This window comes from Ceratotherium simum, chromosome 3, assembly GCF_057802395.1.
Source record: "Ceratotherium simum simum isolate JZ-2026a chromosome 3, ASM5780239v1, whole genome shotgun sequence".
Classification (NCBI taxonomy): domain Eukaryota; kingdom Metazoa; phylum Chordata; class Mammalia; order Perissodactyla; family Rhinocerotidae; genus Ceratotherium; species Ceratotherium simum.
The window spans coordinates 59511927-59539614 of record NC_141902.1 but is presented as its reverse complement, the minus strand read 5'-3'; the positions used below and the strand labels follow the sequence as shown (position 1 = coordinate 59539614).

General features: G+C 38.2%; 1 protein-coding gene across 6 annotated transcripts in view; it reads left to right on the top strand.

Annotated features, from left to right (window-relative positions):
* Window positions 1-1402: 1402 nt before the first annotated feature.
* DENND4A (DENN domain containing 4A) overlaps window positions 1403-27688 on the top strand; it is a 127022-nt gene continuing 100736 nt past the window's right edge. For 5 of the 6 annotated variants that reach the window (XM_087428545.1, XM_087428546.1, XM_087428542.1 and 2 more), the window contains exon 1: window positions 1403-1632. The gene's annotated coding sequence lies outside the window, so the exon portion shown is untranslated. The remainder of the gene's footprint in view (window positions 1633-27688) is intronic. The other variant, XM_087428547.1, reaches the window with a different exon arrangement.

Here is a 27688-nt window from a genome sequence, read left to right as displayed (position 1 = left end):
GGCCCTTGGGGAATGGGCCCTCACTCACTCTCCATTCTCACGCCAGGCTCCTGCTTGTACCATGAATTCCCTAGGGCCATAGACTCCACTCAGTTCCAACAGCCAAGCTCCTTTCTACCACAAGTCCTTTGCACAGCCCTTCCCTCTTCCTTAAACAATTCCTCGAGGCATTTCTCATATTACTGGCTCCTTCTCATCCCTCAGATGGGCCTTTCCTGACCACTCTGTTTTTTTAAGCTATCTTGTTATTTGCTCTCCCAGATTTATGTTCATAACCTTTATAGCATATTTCCCCCCAAATGCGAGAAATATTTATTGTCCCTCTTTTTCCCACTAGACTGTCAGCCCCATGAAGGCAGACCTTTTCTATTTCCCTCACCACTGTGTCCCTCAGCGTTTGAGCTTCAGTGGGTGTTTGCTGACTGACTGACTGAATACAATGAAAGAAGCGGACACAGGAAAGAGCTGCCAACTCCATTAGTAAAAGAGATTAATGTCTATTTTGCACAATTTAGGAAAGTTGACTTGAAACCAGAGGGGTTTTATAGGGTCCTATTTCTCCCTTTATTTGTCCATGGAATAATATCTAACATTTATTGAGTACTTTCAGGCACTATGCTAAGCACTTCACATGCACTATAGAATTTAACCCTTAGAGCAACCCTGTAGCGGTAATCAACCTTTATTATCCTTATTTTTCAGAGGTAACTTGCCAACAGCCACTAATAGTGGAGCCATAGCCAGGTTTAAGTAGGCCATATCCCATTAATCCAACGTAATCAACACCCCTTCAGTCAACAATAGGTGTTTTATCAATGTACTTTTCAGAGAACCACCCCCCGCGCCCCCCCCCAATTCCCCATTTTACTTGCCCTTCAGTATCCCGGGACCGAAACCTACTAGGTGGTTGCTAACCCCTCAGGGGGTTTTCTGGGAAATCTGAGTGCCCCCTCGGTGGAGGAGCGGCCGCTCCGACAGACACGCAGTGCTCTGGCTAGGCACCGTCAGGACCCCCGGGGCTGCTGGGAAGGAAGGAGGAAACAGGTCAAGTGGCCCAAGACGGATCCCTAACCCTCGGGGCGATAAAAGAGGAAGGGAAGGTGTGTCTCGCCCACGCGCGCCTCAGGCTCGGGATTTCCCGACCAGAAGGGGAACCACGGCGCATTTCCCCAGCTACACCGCGCGTCACCCGTGAGCAAGGCTGAGCCCCGCCCACCTTCTCCGCCCATCTCTCAGCATCAGGCGCTAGGACCCCACGACCCTCAACTCGGCCCTGCCCCGACCCCCGGGCCGGGCCTCGCCCGCGATTGGCGCTTGCGGGTCGCTATCCCCGCCCCCACCTTTTCCGTCACTGCCAAGATGGCGCCGGTCTCAGTGGCGGCGACCGCAGCGGCTGGAGCCAGAGAAGGAGGCGGAGGCAGCGGCGGCCGCGAGGGGAGGGGGAGACCCGTCTGACTGAGACGGCAGGCCTGGGCGGGGGTGCCGCGCAGGGCGGAGCGCCGGGCTGGGGATGAGCTAAGCGGGCTCAGGGCGCCGCGGCAGTCAGCCCCTCGTGTCCCGCCGCCGCTCGTGAGGGGACGGGGCACCCCTCTCCAAGCTCGACCCGCTGCTGGCGCGGGAGCCAGCCGTGAGGTGAGTGCGGGGGCGGCGACGCGGACAGGAGTGGCATGTGGAGATGTCACGGCCCGGAGCGGTGACAGCCGTGGGCGCGGGAGCGGGGCCGGCCGGGATCGGAGAGGTGGCGCGAATGGCCGCGACCTCCGCCCGGGGGCTTCTCAGAGCCGGGCCGTGCTCCGCGGGCTCGGTCCACTCCTGGTTTGCGCGGCAGTGCTGAGAGTAGCCCCCGTGCCTTTGCGTCGGACGCGTGGGGTCTCCAGTGTCTTCATTCCGGATTTTCTATTCCGGGCTGGCCTGGGGCTCCTGTTGTTGGGAGGTGGGGGTGGGGGCGGAGGCGGTGAAGGCGATGAGAGGGGAGGTCCTGGAGCTGGGATTTTGACAAGCCCGTTACGTAAGACGGAGGTGGCCTCCCGGAATCCCACCTGCTCGATATTTTGAACATGCGGCAGCGGGAGCCTAGCGGGCCCCTAGAGGCCCGATTTTCCTTCTTGGGGTCTGCGTAGCCTACCCTGGCCAGCATGAGCCCAGTCAGCGTCCAAGTTGGCCAGTTCCCCCCCCCCGTCTTTTTTTTTGTGTGTGTGGGGGAGGGTGGTAAACGATTCCTGGTCGCCACCATTCCCTTTGAAGTTTATCGCTTTCTGGGGGGAGGAGAAAAAAAAAAAAACCTTGTGACCTGAAACTGGGTCGCGGCTACAGCTTTTCATTATCGTGCCTTTAAATGACGGATGTGCTGGACGATTTTTGTTATTGTTCCAGTGTGCTTTTAATTCAAACCTGTAGTCACGCCTGGAGCGTTAGAGAAGAGTTTTTGTCTTATAGGACAGTTATTTCTTGTTTGCAGCAGCAGGACAGGCATCAGTCAACAGGCATGTATTTATTTGAGAAAAGCGTGTCAGCCAGCTAGAGACCCGTGAGGGCAGAAATTGTGTTACTCTGGGAATATGTTATTCTTTAAAATGTATTATGCATTGATGAAAATAATAGCCCAAGTGTAAAAGAAGCAATTTTACAAGATTACAAACTGTTGTTTGGTGTATATAGTCTCTATTTTCTGCTTGTCCCAGTCTCTTCTCCTTTCCTCTTGGGGGAAGGAGGCGGAGACACCTGTAAACAGCGTAGCCCAGGTTACACTAGTCTATTGTACATTTGAGATTATTGTAAAAAATAGTCTCTGGGGGAACCTAAGATTGGGTAATATGTAAGGATTCTTGGGTAAGTTATGCAGTTTATGTTTAGAGTAGATCTGGGATTCAGCTTTTGAAAACTTGAGTATACAGAATTTCCGAACGATTTGAACCCTGTTTGAACTTAAGATGAAACAAAAGATTGTATTGGACTTCTTTTATGGGAACTTTGTTTTGTTTTGGCCAGAATTAAACATTTTGGGCAACTTTTGCTTCATTTTTCACAATTTCCCTTTGAACTGCAGATCTCAGTAGGAGTCGAGAATAGCATATATCATCATCATCATCATCATCATCATCATTATATACACTATATGTTACATAATTTTCTTTTTCTGAGTGATTAGACTCACTTCATTGTGGAATTTTATAAGCATGTACTTTTTAGGAAAGTTAATTGATGTTGGCACCAGCCCAATACTGGGAATAAATGTGAGTAAATTATGACTTGAGTTTTAAATTTATGTACACAAATTTACACTTTTGAAAGTTGGTGAAGCAATATAAATTTTCCGTTTGTGCAAGAGAGCCAGGAAGCTGATGCTGATTTGTTCTGAACTTTTCCACATGAATTACCACTGGCTCAGTTATTGATTCTTAAGCTCTTGGTGCTGTTGGCCTATTTATGGCAACTCGCATAATATTTGGAATAATTAGGAGGCTATAAGAAGGAAGAGAGAGTATATGACGAAAATATAATAAACATCATGGCAGAATTGTAAAAGAAAATTTACTGTTTTCTCATTGAGTGATGTTAGTTACAGTATCTTTTTTGTTTGCAGGTTTTTTCTCAGCAATCTTACTATGAAAACCTGGATGTAAGCACTGATACAAATAGAGATGTTTGAGATATTACAAATCTTGTGCTATTCCTATTTAAATTGATGGTTCAGTATTCTTAGTGGAAATCAGACGAGGCTCTAGCAGGAAAATTGACTTGTTATTCTTACCCTCTCTGATGTCAGAGACTTATCTTTGTGGGACTTTCCTTTTTCTTACCAGATGTGGAAGAAGAGAATGACTGAAGAAAAGCTGATAAAAATTTGTTCCTTTTTTTTGTTTGTTTGTTTGTTTAATGCCCCAGATTATTGATTATTCCTCAGTAGAATTTGTGGGTTGCGGGGAAGTCAAGCACTCCACCCTTTATTACTGTATATCATAGTTAGCACTTTGAATTCTAAAACAGCAGTGTAGAACTTTAAACATAAAAAAGGATTAATTTATATAGTATGTTACTATAATAGTGAAAAATTTGTAGCAGTCTAAATGTCATGTGATAGAGAAATAGTGAAATTAGTGATAATTGATCCATATGGTGGATGCAGTTGTTAAAAGTCATATTTTATAAAAAATTTACTAACATGAGACAATACAGTATAATATATATTGAGAGAAAATTAGAATATAAGGAAATATATACTATGTTATTATTTATAACATCACATATATATGGCAAAATGATTGGCATGAAATATGTAAAATATTAAAAGATGTTATCTCTGGATGATAGGATCATAGGTAATTTTTATTTTAGTGTTTATACTTTGTTATGTTTTCTGAATAGCATTACTCTAATAATCACAAAAATGACATTAAAATATTTTCAAGGGTCATAGGAGAAAGTTCTGAAAATCCCACATAACCACTGCTCCAACAGAGAAGCTATCTTATGATTCATTATTAGAAAAACTAACTCAAAATATGGTGCTTACACATTATGCAGTAATGGAAAGAGCTAATGATTTAGTTGAAGGGATTCTCCTAGTTACCACACCAACCTGGTAATAGTTTTACACATGTGGATGCTCGTATTAATGCACATTGTGACTCTCCAGCCTCTTTTCTATCTGCATCTTACGCCTGGACTGTTCTGTGTTGACAGTGCCACCTATTGATGGACTGCTTGACTCAGTCTTTTCCTCATCACCTCATCAGTCAGTAGACAGCAGTTTTTGAATGTTTATGAGGTGCCAGGTACTTTGCTAGTCACTGAGGATACAAAGGTTAATGAAACATGATGTCTGTCCTCAAACTCTGGTTGAGAACCTTTTCTTTTCTTCTTGGGCCATCGGTGCATATTGTGTGCTCTGCTTTTCCTCTTTCCCCGCTCATGGCCTGGCACCTCAGGTAGTATCTTCTTCCTGATGTTCGTATCCTTTTTTAACTTTCTTTATGGGAAAATATATTCTGAGTTCCAGACAACCAATTTACAAATAAATTTTTGGAACATTACTTGATTGGATGTTGGGGAATCTTGTATTCAGAAGGGCTGCATATATGTTCATCTATAGCTGTTATTGTTATTTTTAACGTGTGTGACAATTTCTTGATACCTTCTTCTTGCTCCCTCCTTGTAAAAAGCACAAACAAGTAGAAAGCAACAGAGAGCAAACTCTCAAGAAAAAAGAGAAAGATATCAAGGGAGTTTTCCTGCTACTGCTATACTTTATTTTCACTGAGAATAGTGAGTCATCAAAATGTATAGTAAGAGACACTGTTTTTGGTGTACTTTTAGTATCTCTTTTGAGCCATGTAAAAATGCATTTTCCATATGTCTGTTAAAGTATAGATATATACATAAACTCACAGTTTAGCTGTTTTCATTTCCAAATAAAAGCTGAAATATGGAGATTGGAAATTTCTTAAATTTCTTTTTATTTCTGTTGTAATATTGTTTTATAGATGAGACATTTTTCTTTTTGGAAAGTTTTAAAAATACAGAAAATTACAAAAAAAGTAGTAAACACGCACATACCCATCATACAAAATGTTAACATTTTTCATTTTTGCCTCAGATATATATTTAATATAAAAGAATTATATATATTATAGTTATCACACTGAATTCTAAAAGAGCAGTGTAGAACTTTATACTGTACTTGAACATTGCTAATCAAGTTAAAGTTCCTTTTGTTCTCCCCAGTTTCATCTTCCCTCCCTCTCTCCTGATATCCCCTCCCAGAGGCAATTGTTATGATAAATTAGATGTGTATCCTTCCAGTTACCTTTTAATAAACTATCTATATGAACAGTAGTACATGGCATTACTTTAGATGCTTTTGAAGAGTGTGGACTTTGGAGCCATACACTCCCTTGGTTTGAATCTTGACTCTGCTACTTAATAGTTTTGTGACCTTAGGCAAAGGTTTTAAATCTCGCCATGCCTCAGAGTCCTCATCTGTCAAAGAATGATAATATAAATGTCTACCTTGTAAGGTTGTTGTAAAAAGTAAATGAGTTTATTTACTTAAAGTGCTTAAAACTGTGCCTGGCACTTTTTTTTTAATGTGCTGGTAAATTTAAGCAGTTTTTAATATAATTGTGTCATGGTATATATATTTTGAAACTTGCTTTTTACATTTCATTTTACTTTTTTTCCCCCTCAACCATTATTGGCTCTGTAGGTCTGGTTCATTCGTTTTGAGTGGGGTGTAGTATTCCATTGAATGTGAATATACTGCAGTTTATTATTTCCTCTATTGATGAGCATTTAGATTGTTTTCATTTTTTGTCTATTGTAAACAGTGCCTTGTGAACATCCTTGTATCTCTTGAAGCAACATGCCAGAGTTTCTCCGGGTCATATACCTGATTGTCAAATTCCTGGGTCTTAGGATATGAGCATTTTCCTTTTACAGGATATTTATAGAATATTCACAATTTCTGTTTCTCCATATCCTTACCAGCAGTTAGTGTTGTCAGACTCTTTTTGATTTTTTCCGATCTGATTGGTATGAAATGGCATTTCATTTTTGTTCTATTTTTATTTCCCTTTATCTTTTCTTATGTATGAGCATTTTTGGTCATCTCTTCAGTGATTTGCCTGTACCTGTCCTTTACACGTTTTCTATTGGGCTGTCTTTTCTTACTGATTTGTAAGAGATTTTTTGGTTTGTTTTTAAATATATTCAAGATAGTTACAAATGTTAGTGAAATTTGTTTTTATTCATTTTTTGAACTTTCCAAATCTCTTAAACAGTGACCATTATGGACCCAAGTTATTGTGAATTTTATACTATAGTATATTGTTATTAGTGAACCTTCCAATGTACTTTCTTAAAATATGTATAGTTAAATTTCTCTCCTTCTGAAATTATGAGGAAATGTTTCAGTAATGTACTGTAAATATATTTTAACTAAAACTATTTAAACTTTGTGGACTTCAAAAACCACATGGAATTTTATTAATATAATTAGTTCTGCAAGTTTGCTTTAGTCCAAAATTTGAGTGGCCTCCTGCTTCGAGGAGAATTTTCTGGTCCTAAAGTGCTTACCAACTAAAGAATAAAAATGTACACATATGAAATGACTTTAGGCACTTACATGTACAGTATTATAAACTGTTCATCACTGTTCAGATTGTTTTGCACAGTACTAACTATATTTCTGTTTTTGTCCAATCTACTATACATGACTTAAAAGACTCATTCTGGTTATGCCAATAACTTCCCTACTACTGTTATTATTTAATTTAAATAAACTTTTAATTTTAGGCCTGGTGGCACAGGCAGTTAAGTGTGTGTGCTCTGCTTCAGTGGCCCAGGGTTCACAGGTTCAGATCCTGGGCACACAGCAACGCACTGCTTGTCAAGCCATGCTGTGGCAGTGTCCCATATAAAGTAGAGGAAGATGGGCACAGATGTTAGCTCAGGGCCAGTCTTCCTCAGCAAAAAAAAATAGGAGGATTGGCATTGGATGTGAGCTCAGGGCTGATCTTCCTCACACACACACACACACAAAAAAAAAACTGAGAAAAAAAAACTTTTAATTTTAGAATAGTTTTACATTGACATAAAAGTTGCAAGGAGTTGCCATATATCCTGCACCCAGTTTCCTCTATTGTTAATTTATGACATTTCTATGTTGCATTTGTCACAACTAAGGAACCAGCACTGGAACATTACTATTAACTAAAGTCCATACTTTATTCTGATTTCATTAGTTTTTACTTAATGTGCTTTTTCGGTTCCAGGATCCCATCCAGAATTCCACAGTACATTTAGTCGTCCTGTTTCCTTTGGCTCCTCTGGGCTGTGACAGCTTCTCAAATTTTCCTTGTTTTTTATGACCTTGACAGTTTTAAGGAGTATGGGTCAGATAGTTTGTTGAATGTCGCTCAATTTGGGTTTGTCTGATGTTTTTCACCTAGTTAGCCTGGGGTTATGGGTTTGAGGAAGACCACGGCAGAGGTAAAATGCCATTCTCATTACATTGTATCAAGGGTACATACTATCAGTATGACTTATCCCTGATATTTTTAACCTCTCTCACCTGGCTGAGGTAGTGTTTGCCAGGTTTATCTACTGTAAAGTTTTCCTATACTCTACTTTTTAGAAACAAGTCCCTAAGTGTAGACCACACTCAGTGGGTGGGGACTTAAGCTCCAACCCCTTGAGGGAAGAGTATCTACAAAATTATTTCAAATTCTTCTGTAAGGGAAAATTTTCTTTTTTCCATCATTTATTTATTTATTGTTATTTATTTATATCAGTATGGACTCATGGATATTCATTTTATAACTTTGGGTTATAATCCTATACTACTTTATTTATTTTGTTGCTCAAATTGTTCCATTTCTTTCATGTTGGCACCTGTGGCCAACAAGATATATCCCATTGTTTCATTTTTTTGAGCACTTCCTTACTTTCTGGCACTACAAGATGCTCCAGGCTCATCTTGTATATTTCCTGCCCCAACCCTGCAATCAACTGGTTATTTCTCCAAGGATCCCTCGTTACTTTTATTAGAGAATGATACCTGAAACCAAGATCTGGGCACTGAGTATGCTCACTGCTGCTGGGGTATCATTGCTGCTAGGCCCTCTCAGTGTACAGACCTAGGAAATACATGTATGCATACTAACCCACATATACAAACATATAACTATTTTTGTATCTTTCTATCTGTATCTATATGAAGCTAAACATGAGTTCATACTGATATCTTTGACTCAAGTAGCACGTGATTCATTTTGGCCTTACCCCTTTGCTTATCTGTAACCTCCCTCTCCAAAAGTGAGAAACATGGTTCTTACCATCCACCATCCATTTACTTATTTGTTCAATCTTGTTATACATGTACAGTTTCATAATTGTTAACCTGTATCCCAATAAGAAAGGACTTTACCAACTAAAGTAGATGTATGTACAGTTCCTTTTGTCTTTAGTCTTAGAATTTCCAGTCAAAACACTGTTTTCCAAAGTTGCTTAGGTCAGAACCTTTCAGAACCTTTTTTTCTCATCCATATTTAATCTTAATTTTTATAAACTAGTCTAAGTTACATAGTAATTACACATAAAACTTATCAAAAATTTCCCTTGCTTAACTATGGAGCCTTAGCTCTGTATTTTTTTTTTTTATGGTTTTTGTGGCAAAAAAAAAATCCCTTCTCTGAAAGTAATATTTCCTGAGGTTTAGTCAGAGCAGTACTCCTTCATTTGGTTGTTAGTTGATGTCTTTATGGTTTGGACTAAGAATTATTACAGCTTCAGATATTTTTAGTAATACATGTTGAGAAATGCAGTTTAGTGCAGCATTAAGATCATTGCAAGTAAACAAGTATATAATAATATTGAGTGCCTCAACTGTACTTGCAATTCTTATGATAATTATATATGAATTAGCTCATTTAATTCCCTCAAGAAGTCTGTGAGGTAAGTACTTTATTATTTTGCCGCTTTTAAAGAGGAGGAAATGAAGACACTAAGGGATTAAGCAACTTGTCCAAGGTCACATAGCTAGTAAGTGGCAGAGCTGGAATTTGAATGCAGTCAGTCTGATTGAAGCCTGCACTCTCAATCACTTTGCTGTATTACCTCTAAATCAACAAGAAAAGTTCAAAGAGTGGTAAGAGTTATGAAGGAAATAAAACACAATGATGTGAGAGAATGACTGAAAGAGGGTCCTCGGGGTACTTCTTAGGGAAGTCCTCTCTTAGGAGATGATATTTGACAGATGAGAAAGAGCCGGTTATGTGAAGAGCTGAGGAAAGAGGGATCCTTGTGGGAGAACATCAAATGCAAGGCCTTGCAGTGCAAAGGAGTTTGGGATGAGAACAGAAAGGCACCCAGTGTGGCTAGGTGTAGTGAGCAAGGGCAGAAATAGTCCATAAGGGCCTGTAGCACTTACTCTATGTGAGGTTCCATGTGATAAGTCATTTAGTGCTCAAAATAACCCATTATCTCAATTTTATAGATGAGAAAATTGATAGAGTAGTCTGCATTGTCTGAAATTATCTTTTTCTCCTCCCATTTACTCTTTATCCCACTGCAGTCTAATTTCTGCTTCTTCATATCATTAAACTTGCTCTTGCTAAAGTAACCAATGACAATAATACTGTTGGCCACTTTCTCAAAAAACTCTAGCCCTTGACTTCCACCATGCTGCCCTCTTCTGTTTATCCTGTAGCTTCTCAGTGTGTTGATCATTTCCTTTGAGGGCTTTCCTGCCTCTGCCTGTCCCATAAGAAGAGATGTTCCCAGGGTCGACCAATTGTTCTTCTTGGTCTTCACATTTCCCCTAGTATGTCACAGTTATCCTTATGGTTTCAGTTACCACGTATCTACCAATTACTCCCCAAGTCGTTTTTCCAGCATTAGTATCTTTCCAAGGCATCAGATTGTTTTATCTGTTTGCTTATCTTCACCTCATGCTCCATTTGTCCAAACTGAATTTATTTACCTACCTAAAGTTTTTCTTTGATCTATTGTCTTTTAAAGACATCATGGACTACTATTGACTTCATCATCCAAGAAACTTATGAGTCATTCATGATTCCTCCCTCTCTTTCTCTTTCATTCCTCACATCCATTCATTTACTGAATTCTGCTGGTTTTATCTCCTCAATATTTTTTGAAGCAGTCACTTCCCTAGCATCCCTGTTTCAACCACTGCCTTATTAGGAATTGCTTCCTTACCTTCTCACTGGGTTTCCTGTCTTCAGTTTTTTCTCCCTGAGATTCACCTTCTCGGAATTGCCAGACTGGTTTGTCTAAAACACAATTCGAAAATTCTTCAGTGACTCCCCGTTGTCAACTGGATAAAGTCTAAACTCCTTACCATGTCATTAAGACTCACCATGATTTGGCCTCTGACTGGTTCTCTAATCTTAACTCATGAAGTTCTGCTTTCCGTTTTCCACTCTAGCCATACAGAACTACTTTTTGAAGATTCCCTGAATATACATGCTGTTTCTGAATTGTTGACCATTTATATAGTCCTTCTGCTTGGAATGACTTCATTTTCTCCTTCCCTTTTCTTTTTGCCTGTATAACTCCTTTGCATCTTTTAAGACTCAACCTAGGCATTACCTCCTCCAGAAAGCCTTCTCAGACTCATACTCTTGTCTGGCTTATCAGATGCCTCCTGAAATAATCAATTAGTAACTGTGTTATTTTTCAAGCACCTAGAACAGTGCCTAGCACAGAGAAGACACTCAGTAAGAATTTGTTGAATGAATTATTATGGTATTTGAGAAGGAGTATAAAGTAGTTGGCTCTGGATCCAGACTATCTGGGATTGAAACTTGGCTTTGATATTTGACTAGCTGTTCTCTCTCATCTCTCTCAGCTTCTTCCCTTGTGAAATGAAGATGTCTTCATAAAATTGTTGTGAAGCTTAAATTTGTTAATGCAAGTTAAGCACTTAGAACAGTGCCTGGCACTTAGTAAATGTTCAGTAAATAACCTATTATAGCTATTGTTGCCCTTAGAATGTTTTAATTTATGTATCGGTGTCCCTTACTATTCTAGAATTAGTGAATGAATGAACAAACCAGTTAATCCTGGGTTTTAAAAGAAAGATTCCTAGCTTTTGAGAATGTCGTGGCAAGTTGACCGTTAGTCTCTCTCCAGTAGCTCCAAATTTGTTCTGTGACAAATTTGAGATTGGCATTAATGGTGATTAGCTTTTCTTAATTGTTCTACTTAATGATTTAAATTTCAGCACATTTTTCTTATTGATAGCACTGTTTAAACTCTAGCAATGCCCTTTATTTACTCTTAATCTTCACATAGTCTGTATTATAGCATTTATCCAGCCTTTCCTGTTACAGATTAAGGTGTGAGAGTGGTAGCTCGCTAAGATTGTGCTTTTTATTAATTTGGGAGATAAACTGAAACATGTTGTAGGGAAAGATTGAACCAAGGGGGCAGAAGGGGAAATTGAAAGAATTCCCAACTACTTCTGAGCCAAACCTGCATACTATTTCTTCACTATTTGGTTTAAAATAAATTCTCAGCATATCGGACACTCATAATCAAATGTAATTTCAGTAAATACATTCTAGAGGCAATATAAGTCATTAAAAATTATCAATACTTCTGCCTTCTTCCATTATTGTAAACAATTGAGGCCTGTTTACTTAAAATCTTTTTTATGGCAATCACAGTTCAATTTTTCATAAACCTTTCCTTTTACCCTAAATTTAGTCTCTCATTTTTTCCTGAATACCAGAACTGTCTATATAATCTTGGCAAATTTGATAGAAGTACTGTTTGTTTTGTTTTGTTTGTTTTTATCTCTGAACTTGCTGTTATATTTGTAAATTTTCCCAGTCTTGCTAAATTTTGATTATGTGAAACTAGTCATTTTTTCTTATAAATGTAAGTTTGTCTTGTTTTACATCTAGGAACAGTATAAGTTACTGGTATTCATTCTTCTTCACTATCCATTTGAAAATTGTTACTAAAGAAACTAGTTTTTTTTTTTAAGTCTGAGTTGCAGAAGGAAACTTACTAACAAACTAATGTCAAAGAAAAATGGAGGGCCGCCCCGTGGCTTGGCGGTTAAGTGCGCGCGCTCCGCTGCTGGCGGCCGGGGTTCGGATCCCGGGCGCGCGCCGACGCGCTGCTTTTCCGGCACCAGCGTCCCACATGCAGCAACTAGAAGGATGTGCAGCTATGACACACAACTATCTACTGGGGCTTTGGGGAAAAATAAATAAATAAATCTTTAAAAAAAAAAAAGAAAAATGGAAAACCTAATATATCAATCTTGTTTTAGAAACTAATGCCATATAATGACTGTGCTACTGGGAAATGCTTCGTTTTTTTTAAAGGTCACTGTCTACTACCACTGAGTATTTTAGTTGAGGACACTGAAGTGTTATGTTTTTAAGAGAAATGGGTGTAGATGAATGGGGAAAACGGTATAATGATATTTAGTGTTAGATAGGATTGGAAATTATCATCAGAAAAGACATACCCATACCTCCTTTTTGGTCAAAATTGTAGTAAGTGGTATTATTTTTCTTTAAAAAATAATTTGTTCTAATAAGCTCTAAAATGCTCCCTATTTTTTAATCTTTCATTTTTTTCTGAAGTTTGAAATAGAATTTTATTCATACTGACTCACAACTATGCTAAAGTTGGATTTATAGGATGTTGTTTGAACCTGTTATGGTTGGTGAATATTTTTCATTTTCTTAAGCTGAAGAATGCCTGAAGATACCAAGGTAACAGCTATTTTTTAACAAGGTAGGTTTTTTCCCTCGTGATTAATTGACATTTTGGTATTCCTACTTGACCTTTTCTTTTTTGAGGTTCTTAAAATCAAATTTCTTTTGTTTGTAACTAATAGAAACCAAATTCAAACTAACTTACTCAAAAAAAAGGAAATTAATGTTAATGGCAAGGATACAGGGGATTTCACAGTACCTGAAGATAGAAGTACAGCCAGACTTCATGAGGGGGAGGGAACCAGGAACTGGAAACTCGTCAGTAACTCAGCTATTTTCTCACCCCCCTAGGGCAGCATGATCTCTCTGCTTCTCCCTACTTGTCCACTTCATTTTTCTCTCTCTGCATGTTGTCTTTTACCACTGCGCATGGCCGAACAAGTACTCTAACTCTTAAATGCATACATTCGCTCATGGTTCTGTGATCCCATTCTAAACCGCTGGCAGAAAATCCAGTCGAGGCATATGTCTATGTCTGGTCCAGTCAGCTATGGAATGAAACCAAGGTTTCATAGAACATTTAATGCCCCATTTTTATAGTAGGGGAGTGGATTCAGAGCATACAACTCTGTGAAGAGGTATCTAGGCTAAATAGATATCCTAAAAGGTGGTAATTACAAAGGAATACTAAATAATGTGAAATAAAATTAAGATTCTTTTGAAATAAAAAAGAGACCACTCATTGGCTTTATTTTATTTATTTTGTGAGGAAAATTAGCCCTGAGCTAGCATCCGTTGCCAATCCTCTTTTGCTGAGGAAGATCAGCCCTGGGCTAACATCTGTGCCCATCTTCCTCTACTTTATATGGGACGCCGCCATAGCATGGCTTGACAAGTGGTGCATCAGTCCATGCCCAGGATCTGAACCTGCAAACCCCAGGCCACCAAAGTGGAGCGCGCGAACCCAACCGCTACGCCACCGAGCCGGCCCTCCCTTGGCTTTATATAGCAGTAAAGAACTTACATTACTTCATCCCCAATCCATAGGTGATTATTTGTGAAAGCTGTAAAAATATCTCCCCTTTTCAAATAAAAACCAATGGAACTGATTTTTTAACTTCTGCATACAGAATTTGAAGTTTGAGTCATGCTATTTCATGAACATAAATAACATTAATATCATTATTAATACATTATGTCATTCTCTATTCAACAAGCATTTACTGACTGCCTATTTTATGCTAGGGACTGTGCTAAAACAGATATTTACAGAGGTAGAAATGTTACATTACCTATTCTCAAAGAATTCCTAATCTGGTTGTGAAGAGTTGATGTTCAAAGAAATGATTACAGTATTGATATGATAATCGTAATAGACGTATGTATTGGATGCTCTTGAAGCATAAGAAGAGAGAATGACAATCTGTCCTGGGGAAGAAGTAAGGGAAGGCTTCAAAGAGCAGGTCTCAAGTACTGTGTAGGAGCTGGTCATTTGAACACGGGCATTCTGGCAGAAAGAACTGAATTTGCAAAGCTGGTGTGGAGTTTGGTATGACTGAAGTGAATTTTTACACCATTCAATTTAATGAAACTGAAATGAAAACTCATTTTTTTGTATCTGTCCTTCACATGATAGTGAATACTACTTTTTTCAAAGGAGGACTGTAGATTTTAGAATACTCGAATCATTTTGTTCTGTAACTTAGATGTCACTTTTGAGAATGAGGTGTCACTGATCATTTGCTTTCAGCCTCGTTTATCAAATTTTTCTAACAGTCGTTGATTGGTTATTTTGTTAATTTACTTTTATGGTGATTTTTCCTGTTCAAGCATAGACCTCAATACAGTGGACGACTCAAAATGTTAGAGCTTACGAAACTTAACGAAGATCACAGTTTTTATAAAAGTAGACAGTGAAAAAATATGTAGTATAAGCCTAATGTAATTTTAAAAGGTAAATCTCTAAAAATGATGCGTCAAGGCTGAAATTTTATAATTTTAGAGGAAAGAGCATACACACACTATTTTTTTAAATGTTATTTTATATCAGTTTTTTTTCTCCCGTAGAATTATACCTACCTTTAAGCAAAACTAGTGTAAGCAGTTGGCAGAATGCTTTGTGCTTCACTACTCTGATCAGTTGATTAACACCTTACTTCTCTTTTCAATTCCTTTATCCACTCATTCGTGATTCCTACACCGCTTGAATCACAAATAAGCAGCCAAGCAAATAGAAAAAAACCCAAAACCCAGAGCTCCATAGTTGACTGTTCCGAGAAGTGACTGAGGTAGGTGAGAAGGAGAGAGAAAAGGGCGGGAGTTGTGGCCAGCTTTGTAGTGGTGGTGTGGGGGTGTGTCTGTGTTTTAAGCATGAGGTTCATCTTCATATAGCAAGCTCAAAAATAACACCATTGTCACCCAGGTCACAAATTGTGCCTCCTTCCACAAACCCATCAATCTGTCTCTTGTCACTGTTGGCCTTCAAATATGTTTTTTGATACTGTGTAGGAAGGAGGTGATGAGCAGAGAAACGAAAAGGTTATATGTCTTTACTTCTTGCACCTTTTGCTTGCAATGATATTTCTTTCTTTTCTGACTCCTCAGGCCTAACCTGTGTGTCCTTGTGCTTTCTATGATTACTCCTGTTATAATAGACTTATCGTTTATCATAATTGCTTGTTTACTTGTCTGCCTTCTCTATTAAACTCATGTAAGGCAGGGCTATATCTTATTTGTCTTTGTGTTCCCAGTGCCTAGTACAGAGCCTGGCACATGGTAGGGTTATCATTTTAGGATTCTTGGTTGCAAACAACAGAAGTCAACTCTGGTTAGCTGAAGCAAAAGAAAAGGATTTTTTTGGAAGGATATTAGTTAGCTTGCAGAAATGACTGGAAGATTGGAGAACCAGATCCTGAGTACAAGTAGGAAACCAATGAACCAACCTCACAGCTAGACCATAGCCAAAGTTATACCATAGAAAAACCCTTTTCCTGTTTAAGACACCGTTGACTTTTCCCCAGGACTACAGTTTTGACCAAAAAGGAGGTGGGAGTATGTCTTTTCTATAAGATAATTGCCAGTCCTAACACTAAATATCGTTATACCGTTTTCCCCATTCATCTACACCCGTTTCTCTTAAAAACATACCATTACTGGAACACTGCCACTGGGTGCTATATGTCACTGCCCTAAGAATGAAGTTTAACCTGTCTTTGCATCTTTAGCTCTAGATTCAAATTCTGCATGACAGCATTTAATTGACCAATCTATGTGCCTGGTCCCTAAATAGGGAAGCAAGTATCTGGCCTTCTTGGCTTCCATGGCTGACTTCTAGGGCCCAGTGTCACTCCAAGACACACATGGTGGCAGATTCTCTAAACATAGAGAGGGAGTTCAGATGCTGGATAACAAAAAATAAAACAGGCAGATATCCTTTTCAAGAGCATTTGATAAATGTTTAGTAGATGAATGAATGAGAGAATCAGAGTCATAATTTCCTGTCTCTAAACCTTTACATCATCAAGCATTGAAGTGATTATAGTGCCACTTCTGTAATTCAAAAGAAAATCAGTTCCAAAGCATAAAATAAGCAAAAGGTAAGTAAAATCATCAAAGTTTTGACTTTTTAAGATGATGATACCTCATTGTTAAATTATTTAAATAAAATTATTTGAATGAAATTTAAGCTTTTTTTGGTGTCCCTTTTTTGCAATACCCTCTACACGTGCTTATTTGCTTATCTGATAATCTAACACTGGATGGAACCAGGATTTGAACTTGGCCAAACTGATTCCAGAGCACTTAGCTGCTATTTTTATAGTCTTCATATAATTGTATTCACCAATGACTTAATTAAAACAAAAACAATAGGGGCCGGCCCGTGGTGTAGCGGTTAAGTGCACGTACTCGGCTGCCAGGGGCCCGGGTTCGGATCTCGTTGCGCACCAAGGCACCGCTTGTCAGGCCATGCTGTGGGGGCGTCCCATATAAAGTGGAGGAAGATAGGCACAGATGTTAGCCCAGGGCCAGTCTTCCTCAGCAAAAAAAGAGGAGGCTTGGCATGGATGTTAGCTCAGGGCTGATCTTCCCCACACACACACACAAAAAACAAACAACAAACTAATATTTTAGAGAGCTCAGTCAGAGGAATGTTTCTGCTGCAAAAGTTTTTATTTCTAAACCATCTTACCCATCAAATATAAGTTCTTATTATAGCCTCTTTGAAGCGTTGTTTGGCATTATGTTCCAAAGTTGAATATACATATAACCTATATCCTAGCAATTTTATTCATGGGTATTTTTTGAAAATGCATGCACTTGTGACATAAGAAGAAATATAAATGCCTACCTAACATAGGAAAAGTTGTTAAATTACTGATCAGAGAAGTGAACACTAAAACTATGAGATGGGTTTTTGTTTATCCGATTGGCGTATGTGAGCGAAGTGGAGAAAGCAGGATTGGAGGAGGTGTAGGGAAGTACACTGTCAGTATGAGAACTGATTTGTCATTGCTGGAGGGCAGTTTAGAAATATGTATCAAAAATTAAACCATGTATAGTCTGACCTAGAAAACCTTAGGAATTCACGCTAAGAAGATAATCCGGCAGCCAAAGATGTGTGCATAAGGACTTCCTCCCTCCTTCTCTTCCTTCCTCCCTCCCTCCCTCCCCCCCCTTCCTTCCACGAATATTTGTGAAGTGCCTGTCACGCACCAGGCACTGTCCTAGGCATTGGAAATACAGTAGAGAACAACACACACACACACAAAATGCATGCACTTGTGCATCAAAAGTCATGTACAATAATTTATACATGACTTTGTAATTATTTATAATAGCCTAACATTGGAAATAAGCCAAATGTCTATTAACAATAGAATGGATAAATAAAATTATGATATATTCTCAAAATGAAAGACTATACAGAAATGAAAGTGAACAAACTAGTGCTACACATATGAGTATGACTAAATCTCAAAAACATATTGTAGAGTGAAAAAAGTGAGACCAAAAGAATACATACTGTATGAATCCTTCCATGTTCCATTTATATAAAGTCTGGAAACAGACAAAACTAATCTAGTGTTAGAAGTTAAGATAGTGCTTCTTTTTGGGAAGGTTGGAGGGGGTTGGGGAATTTCCTGTTACTAGTAATGTTCCATTTTTTGACTTGGGAGGTGTTTATAATGGGTGATGTGTTCACTTTATGAAAATTCCTGGAGTTGTATGCTGTTCTATATGTATGTTATACTTTAATTAAAAATTAAAAAAAAGACTTGTGTATGAATTAGCTTGGGGAGCATGGCTCAGTGAACGCATGGCTCAGTGAACCCACTAAAGTTGTATGAAAGTTTTATCTGAATATCTGTATGTGTATTTTATTTTATTTATTTTTTTTTTAAAGATTTTATTTATTTATTTATTTTTCCCCCCAAAGCCCCAGTAGATATTTGTATGTCATAGCTGCACATCCTTCTAGTTGCTGTATGTGGGACACGGCCTCAGCATGGCCAGAGAAGCGGTGCGTCGGTGAGCGCCCCGGATCCGAACCCGGGCCGCCAGCATCAGAGCGCGCGCACTTAACCGCCAAGCCACGGGGCCGGCCCTGTATGTGTATTTTAAGGGAGAGAAGATCCATAGCACTAATCAGATTCTCAGAGGGGTTCATGACCCAGAAAAGGTTAAGAACCGACATCACCAAAGCCTGCATATTCAGAAAAATTATTGTTAAACATATTATTATGGAAAGCTTGTTTTTACAGTGAGGTAAATCCTTGCCTCTCTGATCAGACGCTCTGTGTTTTGGATCCCATCCCCTCACACTTTCTCAAGGCTTTTGCTTTGACAGTCATCCTCTTATTCTCCTTTATCCTCATTTTCTCTCTCTACTGGATGATTGCCATTGGCATACCTCCCTTAACTTAGTTCATTTTTTTTTTTTTTGGAAGTCTCTGTTGATTCCATGTCTTCTACCAGTTACCACTCCATTTCCCTGCTCCCCTTCACATCAAAACTCCTACCAAGTGTTATGTATACTTCCTAACCTCCCATTCTCTCCTCAGCTCATTCCAATTGGGTATTCTTTCTTATCAACCCTTTACTAAAATGGGTCTTCTCTCAGGTCACAGTGGTTTGAGTTTTGCTGAAACCAGTGGTTAAATATCTCTCTTTGGGAGGAATTAGGGTGAGAGCACCTCTGGTATCGAGAATTGATTTAATCATATTTCGTGGTACACTTTTGTCATTGGCCTGTGCAGGGTCCTGCTTTAATTTTATTTTATCCTCCTCTAGTCTCCATCTTCACTCTCATTCCGTTTCTCCCATTTTAAAAAATTTGTCTATATTGCTGTGTTTACCTCTGTTTCATTGCTTCTGACTGCTACATAGTATTCAAATCATGGTATCTGCCACATTTTAAAATTATTCATTTGTTTATGGACACCTCAATTTATTTATTCATTCATTCAACAAGTATTGACCACATACTATTATTCTCCAGGCACTGTTGTAGATGCTGCTTATCAAGCAGTGACTAAAACAAAAAAATTCCTACTCTTGTTGAATTTAGAGTCTTGTAGAAAGAGAGATAAATAAAATGAATAAATATGTAGTATATTAGATAGTGAAAAGTAATAAGCTGAGAAAATTAAAACAAGAAAAAAGAAAATATGAAGTTGGATATGGGAGGTTGTTGAAATTTTAAATAGGGTGGTCGTGGAAAGCCTCACTGAGGAGGTGACTTTTTGGAAGGCATGACCTGAAGATGCAGCTGGCGTGGCGCCTGAAGATGCAGCTGGCTTGGCACCGGAAGATGTAGCTGGCTTGGCACCTGAAGATGTAGCTGGCTTGGCTGGCATTGAGGAAGGCTATTCTAGGCAGAGAGAGCAGCAAGTATAAAAGGCCCTGAGGCTGGGACATGCCTGGTTTGTTCAAGGATCAATAAGAAGGCTGGCATGTTACCTCCAAGACTACTTTCTAAGAGTATTTTTAGTATGTTAAACTTTGCCTCTTATTATTATATTAGGACTTATTCCTGCCATCTTATTTTGTGTTTTGTATTTACCCTAGTTTCTTTTTTTTCCTTCTTTCTCTTTTCCTGTTTTCTAAGGATAAATAAAATTTTGGTACCAGTCTGAAAGTTGTATATTCTATTTTTATTCTTCTGGTGGTTACTCTTTACTTAGTCAAATTCACATTTATATTTATCATTATCTGTCAATTTTTCAGCTTATTGATTATCTATATCTTACCCCTGAACAAGACACGTATCTTAGTTGGCTCTCACAGTCCTCTATTCTTCTGTCATCTCTGCCCCTACCATGTTAGGGTTCTCTAGTCTTTTGATGTTCAGAGTTATTATGGGTATACTTTCCTTTTTTTCTTTTCTTCCTTCTTCCTTCCCTCCCCTGACTCTCATTGTTTCCTTAGCAATAGTGAACCCTTAAGTTATTTACTCACCCTTCCTTGCCGTATTTTGTAGAGTCCCCTAGATTTATTTGTCTTATAATATTTTCTCTCACAGTGTCTCACTCTAAAATTCTTTGAGTCTCTAAGGATATGCAGTTTAAGTAACGTTTAGACCAACAATTTGACTTTTTTTTTTATTTAGCTCTGTTCTTGGTAAACCCTCTGAGTACTTATATTCCTAAGAATATCTTTATTTCACCCTTGCATTTAAATGAAAGTTTAGTAATATATAAAATTTCCTTTCTTTCAACATTTTAAAAATATTACTCCATTATCTTCTTACATCCAGTATTACTGATTAGAAGTCTGGAGTTAGTTTTTTTTTTTTTTTTTTTTTGGTGATGAGAATGTGAAGTACTTTTTCCATCTAGGAATTTAGAATTTTCTCCTTGAGATGTTCTTAGATTTCTCTTTAAGGTGTCCAAGTATCTTTTCCTTATCTCTCATACCAAACTGACATCTTATATCTTTAGTTCTTGGAAATTATTGGTCATTATTTCTCAAGTATTTCCTCATCTCCATTTGTTTTTTTCTCACCTTCTGAAAGTCCTATTATTTAGATGTTGACTAATTTTTCTAGCCTCCATATTTTGAGGGGGAGGTTTCAGAACTAAATCCTTTATTTTTTCCTTTTAAGTACACTTTATTTTTTAGGGAAGTTTTAGATTCACAGCAAAATGGAGTAGAAGATACAGAGATTTCCCATATACCCCTACCCCTATACAGACGCAGCCTCCCCACTATCAACATCCCACACCAGAGTGGTACATTTGTTACAATCCATGAACCTACACTGACACATCATTATCACCCAAAGTCCATAGTTTACATTAGAATTCACTCTTTGTGTGGTACATTCTGTGGGTTTTGACAGATGTGTAATGATGTATCCACTATTATGGTATCAGACAGAATAATTTCACTGCCCTAAAAATCCTCTGTGGTCAGCTTGTTTATTCCTCCTCCCTAACCACTGGCAACCACTGATCTTTATACTGTCTCCATAGTTTTACCTTTTCCAGAATGTTATATCGTTGTAATCATGCAGTATGTAGCCTTTTCAGATTGGCTCCTTTCGCTTAGTAATATGCATGTAAAGTTCTTCCATGTCTTTTCATGGCTTGGTAGCTCATTTCTTTTTAGAACTGAATAATATTCCATTGTCTGGATGTACTACAGTTTATTTATCCATTCACCTAATGAAGGACATCTTAGTTCCTTCCAAGTTGTGGCAGTTATGAATAAAGCTGCTGTAAACATCCATGTGCAGGTTTTTTTTGTGGACATGTTTTCAACTCATTTGGGTAAATACAGTCATACATCACTTAATGACGGGGCTGTGTTCTGAGAAATGAGTCATTAGGTGATTTTGTTGTTGTGTGAACATCATAGAGTGTACTTACACAAACCTAGATGGTATAATCTGCTATACACCTAGGCTATGTGGTACTAACCTTATGGGACCACTGTCATATATGTGGTCCATGATTGACTGAAATCTCGTTATGTAGTGTATGACTATACCAAGAAGTGTGATTGGTCATGTGGTAAGAGTATGCCTAGTTTTGTAAGAAACTGCCAAATTGTCTGCCAAAGTGAGTGTGTGTATTCTTGCATTCCCACCAGCAATGAATGAGAGTTCCTGTTGCTCTACGTCCTTGTCATCATTTGGCGTTGTCAGTGTCCTGGATTTTGGCTATTCTAAATAGGGGTGTGGTGATATTTCATTGTTACTTTATTTTGCATTTCTCTAATGACATATGATGTGGAGCATCTTTTCATATGGTTACTTGCCATCTGTATATCTTTTTTGGTGAGGTGTCTGTTTAGGACTTTTGCCCATTTTTTTTTTTTTTTGGTGAGGCGATCAGCCCTGTGCTAACATCTGCCAATCCTCCTCTTTTTTTGCTGAGGAAGACTGGCCCTGGGCTAACATCTGTGCCCAACTTCCTCCACTTTATATGGGACCCCGCCACAACATGGCTTGCCAAGCAGTGTGTTGGTGCACGCCTGGGATCAGAACCGGCAAACCCCGGGCCGCCACAGCGGAGCACACACATTTAACCGCTTGCGCCACCGGCTGGCCCCATGCCCATTTTTGAATCGAGCGCTTCATTTTCTTATTGTTGAGTTTCAAGCATTCTTTATATATTTTGGATAACAATCCTATTTAGGTATATCTTTTGCAAATATTTTCTCCTAGTCTGTGAGTTGTCTTCTCATTCTCTTAAGCCTGCATGTTGTTTAATGTTTATAATATATATTTTCAATTTCTTTTTGCCTTCTTAACACCTCATTCTGATCATCTACTCATTGATTTTATTTTCGACTATATTAATTTTGTTATTTAACCTCTCTGACTTTTACAATGTCACTAATTTTTAACACCTAATATCTCTAGTTGGTTCTTCATTATTCCTTATTATTTTCCTAATATCCTACTTTAGTTTCCTGAGGATGTTTGTTATGCTTATTTAAGAAATGTGTTTGGTCTGGACCATAAATTCTGTTCCTCTGGGATAGGTTGTTCTGTTCTTGGCCTTTTTTTTTTCCACCCCTCCCTTGTACTCCTGCAATGTTTACTTCTTCTTTCCTGGAGCCCATATTCTCTTGAGAATATCAACTACCTTGACTGATAATACATACAGGCAAAATTCCAACATCAAATTTGTGCCCTTCCTGGTGAACTTATAGAATATAAATGTATGTGGGTAGAGAGGTGGGTTTAGGTCTAAAGGTGGAGATTTGCCAAAGAAATAGTTCTGTTTTGGCTATTGCACATACAGGTAGAGTTCTCAAGTAGGTAGGCATTTTGGATCTCAGTGGAGAATCTTGGTTGATAACATAAATTTGAAAGTGAGCAGCAGTTAGTGGGACTAATAAATTTTCTTGGGAATAAGAAGAAAGGGAAGATCCTGGAGGTTGGTTTGATTGCTGAAAGTGAGTTAAGGGAGTTTAATGAATAGTAGATATACTTTGTCTAGGGCTGGTCTTGGCCATGAGAATCTTTAGAAAGAGCAATGTGTCATCTAGCCTCACTAAGCTGATCTGCTTGTCCTTGTCAATTCTGGGTCATTTTTTCAGGCTTCTATGGAATAGTCTACATGGTATAGTAGCAAGGGATCTGGGATAAAGAGTTGTAGGCCCTGCTCTGCTATTGATAAATTATGCTACTTTGGGCAAGTCAAACTTGCCTTTCTACACTTTAATTTCCTCATCAACAAAATGATAAGATTGAACCAAAAGATTTTTAAGGTCTTTTTCTAATGTAAAATTCTATGAGATACAGTTGTAAAAAATCTAGCTCAACAGTTTGATTTTTAAAAAAAATATTTTCTTGAGATGATTTCACCAAAATAGAATTAGTTGATAAGAGTACAATTAGTTTTAAGTAATTGCTGGATTACTTTTAAGAAAAATTGTTCTGAGGCCAGCCCTGGTGGCCTAGTGCTTAAGTTTGGCCTGCTCCACTTCAGAGGCCTGGGTTCGGTTCTCGGGTGCAGACATACACCACTCAGCTATCAGTGGCCATGCTGTGGTAGGGGCTCACATACAAACAGAGGAAGATTGGCAACAGATGTTAGATCAGGGTGAACCTTCCTCAACAAAAAGAGGAAGATTGGCAGCAGACATTAGCTCAGGGCGAATCTTCCTCAGCAAAAGAAAAAAAGAGAAAAATTGTTCTAATTCACAGTGCCATTGACAATTTCTTTTTTTTTTTTTTTTACTATGAAGACTGGCCCTGAGCTACATCTGTTGCCAGTCTTCCTCTTTTTGCTGAGGAAGATTGGCCCTGAGCTAGCATCTGTACTAATCCTCCTCCACTTTCATGTGGGACATCTCCATAGCATGGCTTGACGAGTGGTGCTTTGGTCTGCACCCAGGATTCGAACCCGCGAACCCTGGGCTGCTGAAGTGGAGCATGTGAACCCAACCACTACGCCACCAGGCCAGCCCCCATTAATAATTTTTAAGTGTGCTTATTTCCCTACAGCATCACCAGCATTTGGTTTAATTTTTTTTATTCATATTTGTTAATTTACTGGATATGATGTAGTACCTCAAAGTTTAATTTATTTAATTGTTTGCAAGGCTAACAGTTCTTCTGCGCATTTTGGTATTTGGATTTCCTTGCGTATGAACTGTTTGTTTGTAGTCTTTGATCATTTAGTAACTCCTACAAATTGTAAAAAAAATTATATCAATCATTAACTGGAGGAATAATAGAATTCTCAAAGTTGTTTTCAAGTATTAATTCTCAAAGTCCCTTTCAGGTGCTTATTAACAAATAAATGTGTTATTTGTTACAGTTTGTGAGGAAAAGTGGAAAGGGATTTTAAAAAATGCTTAAAGTATATTTAAATAGATGGTGAAATGAAATAATTAAGAAATTGAAATGTTCAACATTAATCAAATGACAAAACTATAAATCTTGTATATCTACTTTTCAAGAAAGGTGATATTTTTAATCAATGGATCTCATTTTTGTTATATATTAATATAGCTGAATTTTAGATTGCTTGTCTTAAGTAAGTGTGTTTTTAATCACCCCAATGAGTACTATTTCGATTAGCTTGTGTATGGCTGTGAAATAGAGAAGAAAAACCAGATATTGTTTGTTTGAGAGAAACATTTGGGAAGATTCCAGGTGGCAACAATTCATTTAGGTACTAGGTAACAGATGCTTATGATAATTCAAAGAGGAAGTAAGAACTTTGCGATGTGGGAGTGGTATACATACAGGAAATTAAGTAAAGAAAAAAGATGGTGCAAGAGACAAAATTTAAAATGAAACTTCCCTTTCACTCTAGACTGGTAAGCACCATATATTTGCATTTCATGTACAGTGCTGAATAGGAACAGATTTTCAGCACAAGATTGCTAGTTGATTTTTGTTGTTATTGTCAGTTTATAGGGAATCTGATTTCACTGTAGGAATGGTCAATCTCATAGTTTCTTAACTTTAAAGAATGTAAATAATATTAAAAATTCTCCAGATATCATTGCCCCATTCCTTTTTAAGCATTTCTCACTTTTCTCCTTCCCATTTCTGCATTATTTTCTACTTCTATTCCTTTTATACTTTCCCCCTCATCTTTTTTTATTCCTTTTCTTGCTGTATCTTGTTGTTTAACCTCTTTCCTTTTCTATTTTACTCTTATTTTTGGTCATCCATTCCTTTTCATACCTGCTAATTGCCCCATTCTCTTCGGCCAGTTTAACTTCTCCCACTTCGCTATTAACTGTTTTTGTCCGTCAAAGCCGAGGTCCACTAATTAACACACAGGTCTCACCAGGGACTTGTTTTCTTCTCTTCCATTCTTGAATTGAAGTATGGTATGGTAGAACTCCAAATTAAAAGCCATAAGGATTCAGTCATAAATTGATGTATTTGGTCTTTGGCAAGCTGTTTAACTTTGATGCCTCAATTTATTCAATTATAAAAAGAATTGAAACTAAATCTCTAAGAACCTCCTAGCTCTAAAATCCTATGAATCTGTGATGTCTTCAGTTTTCCATTTTTCTGTTGTGCTGACCTCATTCATTTAATCAATATTTACACACCTACCATGTGTTTATAACTCCTATAATTTATATGAGGGAATCAAAAGAAATAAAAGACAGGGTTCCTGGAAATAACTAAATGTTATTTCCAGTCTGTTCCTGTTCCCTCCAGACCAGATCCATATTCTCAAGGGAATAGTAGCTACTTTAGTTCCAACCTAATTTCTGGTTGAGGGGCAGAGTTGCCCCTTTTTATGTTCTTATACATCTAGGAATCTCCATTGTAGTTGTTCTGTAGCATTATTTTATGTTGTCCACTTGATTCCTGTCTGGAATTTATCCATGATAGGAAATTTATCTCAGAACTACAGAAATTGGTCTTCATTGTGATTTAGGAGATGATCACTCTCTGTCCTTCTTATCTTTTGTGTTCATACCAATGTCTGTACATTCATATGTTTGTATAATCATGCTCGAATATAATGTTCCATATGGCTGAGCAAATGTCACCAACAAGTCTTTCCCCACCATATATGCTCATACTTTTTTCTTTGGTTTGTTTCTGCACCTATTTTGTAAGGGAGATGTTGCTTTTGGAGACATTGTCTTTTCCTTTCATAGGCTGTATGTGCTCTCTGGTAAAAATATACCACTTCACAGGGATTAGGGACAGTGGCAGGGAAAGTGGGAGAGGGAGGTGGGCATACTTGTAAAAGGTAAACACTAGGGATCTTTGTGATGGTACTATTCTGTATCTTGACTTTGGTGATGAATACGTGAAGCTGCACACGTGATAAAATTGCATAGAACTAGGGGCTGGCCCTGTGACATAGTGATTAAGTTTGGTGTGCTCTGCTTCGGTGGCCCGGGTTCAGTTCCTGGGCACAGACCTACACCACTCATCAGCAGCCATGCTGTGGCGGCGACCCACATACAAAATAGAGGAAGATTGGCACAGATGTTTGCTCACAGCCAGTCTTCCTCAAGCAAAAAGAGGAAGATTGACAATAGACATTAGCTCAGGGCAAATCTTCCTCAGCAAAAAAAAAAAGCATAGAACTAAATACACACACACATAAAAACAATACAAGTAAAACTGGGGAAATCACAATAAAATAGGTGAATTCCATCAATGTAAATATCCCAAATGTGATATTGCACTGTAGTTTTGCAAGGTGTTACCATTGGGAGAAACTGGGTAAAAGGTGTATCAGATCTCTGTTATTTCTTTCAACTGAATGTGAATCTACAGTTATCTCAAAATAAAAGGTTCAGTTAAAAATAATAGCAATTTAAAGGAGTCTGTGCTGAAAGATAATTTAATGTATGTAGCTGCAGGAAGCACTCTGACATCACTTTGTGGGCATGACTTTCCGTTTACATCAAAGGATGCTCTACTAAATAGATTTTACTCATTTTCTATTCTAAGTTTTCTTATGCATGTATGGAAATTGAAGCAGTAGCTGTGCTGTGTTGTCTCCATTAGCAAAAAAAGAACTTTGCAAATGTTAAGTGTTAAG